Here is a 6405-nt window from a genome sequence, read left to right as displayed (position 1 = left end):
ATCACAAATATGTAGCATCCTACATGATACCCCAAATAGAACATCATTAACAAATGTATGCAAAATGATGTTATGAGAATTATTTATTTATTTTCTCAATAAATACAAAACATATATATATATATATTAATATATATATATATTTGAAGCAAGGAAAGAAAGTAGACGATTTAACTTTAGAACTGGTTTACTACTATTTACACGGATCTATACAGCTTTGGTTGTGTTATAAGCCGTGGTGGTGCAGATCTTAATTGTAAAAAGATTAAAGATTTTTTTCATTGCCGGAAATTGAAACCGGGTCTCCCGGGTAAAAGCCAGATATCCTAACCACTGGTCGACAATGGACACATGCTAAAGACTTCCTCTTAGGAACTTAAATCGATATATTTCATCAGCTAAAGTAGCTTTAGGTTCTGGTGTCAAGGTCAGTTTAATTTCATCTTAAATATTCTGCCGTTATTTTCCCATATTTATGTGGTTATTTTTACTAATAAAAGGTTTGAAATTTTTGTTAATTAACGTTTGGGATCCTACATGTAGGGATGGGCATGGGCCGGGTCAGATTTTCGACCCACCCGACTCGACTCGAAAATTAATTTCTCCACTCGACCCGATTCATTGGCGAGAAACCTGACCCGACCCAAATTTTTTAAATTATTTTTTATTCGAATTTTTAAAAAAAAAATTATAAACACAAATCTATCAAGAAAAAATAAGTTCAAATACAAGATAATTAAAATTACAAGTCCATAATATAGTTTAACAAGTTAAATTTCAAACATAAATATAGATTAAAATGTTAGTTAGTGATAACTAAAGATGAATTAAAATTATAAAAGAGTGAAATTTCTATAAAAAAAAAAGTTAGAAATACTTACAGACCAGATCGTCGAAAAGTGGCTTAGAGCTTTGGAGAAGGTAAAGTGAAATGGGAGGGAAAATCCGAAAATGTGAGTGAGCAGGAGCCAGGGACTAGGTACAATGTATGTCTGCACATGGTAGGGTAGGGTTACTTTAGTGATATAGTGTCAGATAGTTAACATGGAAAAACGTATATTAAATTTAAAAGTTCCCGGGTCGGGTCATGTCGGGTTATTTTGACCCTAAACCCGACCCTAACCTAAACCCAAATATATTATATATAAAATCCAACTCGATCTGAATCCGATTTTTTTTAAATAAAACTCGACCGGTTCGGGTCAATGGACTTATAATATAAAATATATACACTAAAGTAATATATTCACACAAGTAAGGAAATGATTATATTTGATAAATAATTGCATATCAAATATAAAAACGCCTCACGTGGATATACCATAAGGCAAGCTGTTTTTTTATATTAATTAATAATCACGATTGACGATGATTGAAATATACATATCTAATATATCTCTCTAGTAGCTTGTCTTAAAATTGTAAAATTTACGAATACAGTTCATCAGCTCTAGTAGCTTTAGGTTGTGGAGTCAAAGTCAGTTCAATTTCATCTCAAAAGATTCGGCCTTTATTTCCCCTGCCAATACCTTCCTTGGACAACTTTTCAGTAGTAATGTTACCTTCTAGGGGGCACAAAGTAGGTTTCTTAATTCAACGGTTCATTTAAGTGATAAATAATTTGATATTAATTATGTAGTTCTCGAGTTCGAAATTTTTGTGTCTGCTGAAATCATTGTTAGAATTCTCACCCACAAAAACTAGATGTAAAACAAGAGTCAGGACTCTTAATTCATTTCTTATCGAGTAAGTTGGCAGGGCAACTGATCTCAAATATGCAGTTTATTAAACTACAAACAAGGGATTCAAGAATCAAGCTCCCTTCCCCCCTGGTTTGCAAATGAATAAAATAAAATAACAAGAACAATCAAATCAAAGTAAATAGTCCCAACAGCTACTGCAACATTATGTTGATTAATACAAATATGGCAAAATTCTCCATGGAACAACTTTGCAGTATTCTGCCCATATTTCTTTATATTTTTCTGCACAACGGGCTTCATCTCTTCTCTCTCTTGATACGAAAAACACGATCAGACACATGGGGTAGAAGTATGGAATTGGAGAGCTGCAAAATGAATGCATTTCCCACACAAAATTGTTCATCTGTTTATATTTGTGTACTAAATATATATGATTATTATTTCCATACAAGAATTTGAAGAAAAAAAATTACTGAACCCGCAAACCAAACTGAAAGAAAGTGATAGCAAGTATAGTGCCTTGCAAGTCCCCTTTACCAACATAATCAAACTAGAAATATGAGTCGAGTAGTTTTTAACCCGAAATTTATTATAGTATTCGTTGATAGAAAAGAGATTGTAATAAATAATTAAGTTCTTACCAATAGCCTGAAGCTAGCAACTTCCCACCAATAACCTTTGGGGCTTACCCCAGATAGGTGCTTTGGGATTCAATTTGAACTGGTGTTTTTGACTATTGGCTCCTCTATATCCAACAACACTGCCAAAAAAAAAAACATTTTTAGGTTAAAATGATTTACTTCATTTGCTTGGCTAATTATTCCCTAATCCTTTAGTTTAAAACGGTGAAAAATGTTTACCCAATTAGATAAATTATGCAAATTGCTATTGCAGCTGGGGTCGATAGCTCCACTTTGTTGTACAAAAGCCACCAACCCTACAATAACAAAAAGTGTAGTAATTTAGAACTTTATGGTAATTTCTGAATTTAATGTTCTGTTGGAAAGGAATTTATTGTAGTTTGCTCACTGAGATGGTAGCTATGAAAGCAGCCCACACAAGATATCCAAGAATCAACATGAACCCTAATCTCTCAGCGATCATGTCCCAGCTATAGTACAAAAACAACCATAGCATGAAATTAAAATAAAAGTAAGTTTAATAAATCCAGGACGGACGTAAGATTTTATATTAGGAGTAAATTTATAAAATTTTAGGAGATGAAAACAGATTATTATAGAAAATATTTAGATTATATAGGTTATTCATGTGTAGGTGAATGGTACTTACTAGCCAGTTAAGTTGTCGTCATGATAAAGGAAGTCCATAACATGTATCTGAAATACAGATGATGAAAAAGGGTATTTTAGTAATATCTGACTATAATAATAATAATTATACATTAATTGTAAAGAATCGAGAATTAACCAACAGAAGAGTTGGAATAGGATCATTGACAGAGAAAAAGTTCCGAGTTGAACACTTTTTGCTAGAATTGATAAATTGGTGAGTATCCGTCCCATCATTCCAACCCTAAGAAAGAAGAATCTACACAAACCAACCAAATCATTTGTTATAAGATTATGTGTTCATCATGTGATAGCATGGCATGTGAATGCTAAAACCATGTAACATACTTGATGTTGATACCCAAAATGAGGATTTAGTTGTACTCCCAAATACCTATAACATGATAAAATGGCACAATTATTGGATGTGGAAACATGGGAAGTTAGAAATGAAGATTTGGGTAAATCGAAGTACCAATCATCTATAAAATTTCCAGTGAAATGAGGCTTTAACGAAGTAGATTGACTACGAGAATTGCATCCGACAACGTACAAAATTGTAACTACCTAAAAAAACGTAAAATGATACGTTACTAATTAAATCTTAAAGATGATATTATTAAAAAATAATTAAAAAAATATAAAACGGAAGGAAAATAAAATATAACTTACAAGAATGGAGAATATTAAACATGTGGATACCATCTCAAACCCCCTGTCAGCTATCAGCTGCAAATATTTTCATTAAAATTAAGAATTATGATGCACATGTAATTATATTTCTCTTATATAAGTTGATTGATGATCTCTTAATTTTAAATAAAATAATCAGTTTTAATAATATTTTTTTAGCTAAATTAAAATACATACCGTGGGTGATATTAAATCCAGATAAGATGCAAGCCCAAGAAGCACAATTAATGAAAGAAGTGTTAAAAACCCTAAAACGAACCAAAAGCAAAGAAATATAATTAAGATATCAAAGGAAAAAAATATACAAATCAAAGGAGAAAATGTTGAATAGAAAAGGAGACCATTGCAGCGGTAATGGAGACGAGTTCCATCTTTCATAATCATTCCAGGGACAACTTTTGCAGGTAAAACGAAGGAAGAAATCGCCACGTAAGCTAAATATATCGTATATATACTGACCTGCAGGGCAACAATTTATTAAATTTTAATAAGACATAATACGAATTTAACGATAAAAAAGAGTGCTATTCTTTTTTAGAGTATCGATTCAAATCATCTTAAATTTGTATATTAAAACACATAATTTGATAAGAAAATTAGGGGCGGAACACAAGCTGGATTAAAGGGGCCATGGTCTATCTAAATTTAATTATTTTTTTTAATTTTGACCCTTAAAATTAAAAAAAAATCAATTTATCCCTCAAAATTTTTAGACGTCCAAATTAAATTTTAATTTTTTAATGTTCTTAATTAAACCTCCTCCCATAATTTTTAAAATTATCGTTAAGTTTCTTAAAATTTTAAAAATTATAATTTGACCATATTTTTTTAGAAAAAAATAAACTAAAATGGTCAAAAATTTTAAAAATCTTAATATAAATCTTTAATTTTTTTTTTTGAAATTTTAAGTTGCCCTCCTAAATTCTATCACCAAGTTTTGTCAACGAAAGAAATAGGAAAAAAAAAACTAGAAAATTTGCTTACGGAGGTCCAGGAGGGAACTAAGGAGTGCAGAAGAGAAGCCATATCCATTTCCATTTTCTTCTCTTCAACTTCTTTCTGTGATTCTTATTGATTCCACAACGAGAATGACTACGACTTTCAAAGGCATGCATATATGTGTATATATACTGCATGTACAAGTGGTAGTTGCAAGAATCTTTATCGTTTTTCTCGTGATTAATTTTTTAATAATAAAATCACATGTAAACCTGATATTTATGATCAAAATGTTTAGAGGAATCAGTCCCAACTATTAGTTTAAGAAATATAAAATTATTCTAGATTTATTTATTTATTTATATTACACAAATTTTTTATTAAATGTATATGATGCTTTAATCAAATATCAATTTAATTTAAAAATATTAAACTATTATTTACTTTACATGATAATTGATATAGTTATAGTGGTACTTTTTTTTTCATTTTTTATATAATCATATATTTAAGAATTTAACATGTGTTTGATAAGATCTCTATACAAATTCTTTATTACTCTACATATAATTAGTATTAAATTATCTTTTTAAAAAGTATATTAATTTACACAAAATATTTGTTTTCATTAGTATCGTGATATGATCTAATTTATTTAAAAAAAAGCTTCCAAAGTTGGTATTTTCTTCTAAAATATTTGCATTTTCCAAGCATGATTGTATATATAGGTAGTGGCTGCAACGTTGCTTTTATTATATTAGTAAGCATGATTTTCCTAACAAGCAAAATCTATACTATAGTATAAAAACTATTGCCACGAAGGAGATTAGCCAATTTAAAATGGAATTAATTAAAATGGAATTTATCGGCACGAACCAAGCGACCTCAGTGGTAAATTATTCCTTGAGGTTTCGGGTTTGAGCACCGTGAATGTTAGGAGTGTAAACATTCAATATCAAATGGTTGAGAGATATATTTAAACAAATAATGCCTTGTACTTGTCCCATATTAATAAAAAAATAAATAAAAAATGAAACCTTAGATAACCAAAGCTTAAACCTCACCAAAATGTGGGTAAAATCAAGCACCTTAGACGGTAGTAACGTCATAATGATGAAATCCATTGTGACAACATCCACTAGGAAGTGATTCGCTCTCACCGTGCATTTTGCATCAGTGGTTCAACACCAGCTATCAGTTGATAAATCCTCAAACGAGGTTGTCTTGATGTACCTCTCTTGGACCTTATTTTAGTGCCCGCCTCTATGGACAAACTGGTCTAACCTCTTTTCTAACTATGATGTTCGTAGTAGTAGGTGGGGTAACGTTGAGAGCCATGACTCATTGGAGGATGGGATTTTAGAATATTGAAGTCCTCAACTTGACAGAGGATCTCAGAAAATGATACATTGAGGGGTCTGTAGTTGGTGTAGGCCTGGAATGGTCCATTCTCTTATTGGTTAGTTATATTAACTTACTAGGGATGGTTAGACATGTTTTTTTCAATCTCCTTTATTACCCAAAGAAGAGGAGCTTCCAACACCTTAATTAACTCTCAAGGACTCATGGAACCTTGAGTGTCTCATAGTACACTAGCTCTGTGAGGTAGATTGTGGGGGAGTTGAACTCTGGTCAATACTAGCTACAAACCATATTTCCTCTACTTCAACATACCTATTGACTACCTCATAGAACTAACTGATCTTTATTTGCATGTTGTTAATCAAGGCATGCTTCTGGGGCTCGTATCGAAGGCTAAAAATGTACGCAGAGTCGGCCTA

At 31.2% G+C, this 6405-nt stretch overlaps 1 pseudogene; it reads right to left on the bottom strand.

The window, feature by feature from the left end:
* Positions 1–1999: 1999 nt before the first annotated feature.
* On the bottom strand, positions 2000–4733 carry LOC120209282 (annotated as a pseudogene).
* Positions 4734–6405: the final 1672 nt, after the last annotated feature.

This window comes from Hibiscus syriacus, unplaced genomic scaffold (genome assembly GCF_006381635.1).
Source record: "Hibiscus syriacus cultivar Baekdansim isolate YM2019G1 unplaced genomic scaffold, ASM638163v2 tig00018586_pilon, whole genome shotgun sequence".
Lineage (NCBI taxonomy): Eukaryota > Viridiplantae > Streptophyta > Magnoliopsida > Malvales > Malvaceae > Hibiscus > Hibiscus syriacus.
Note: the sequence above shows the minus strand (reverse complement) of the source record. Positions and strands in the feature narration are given on the sequence as shown.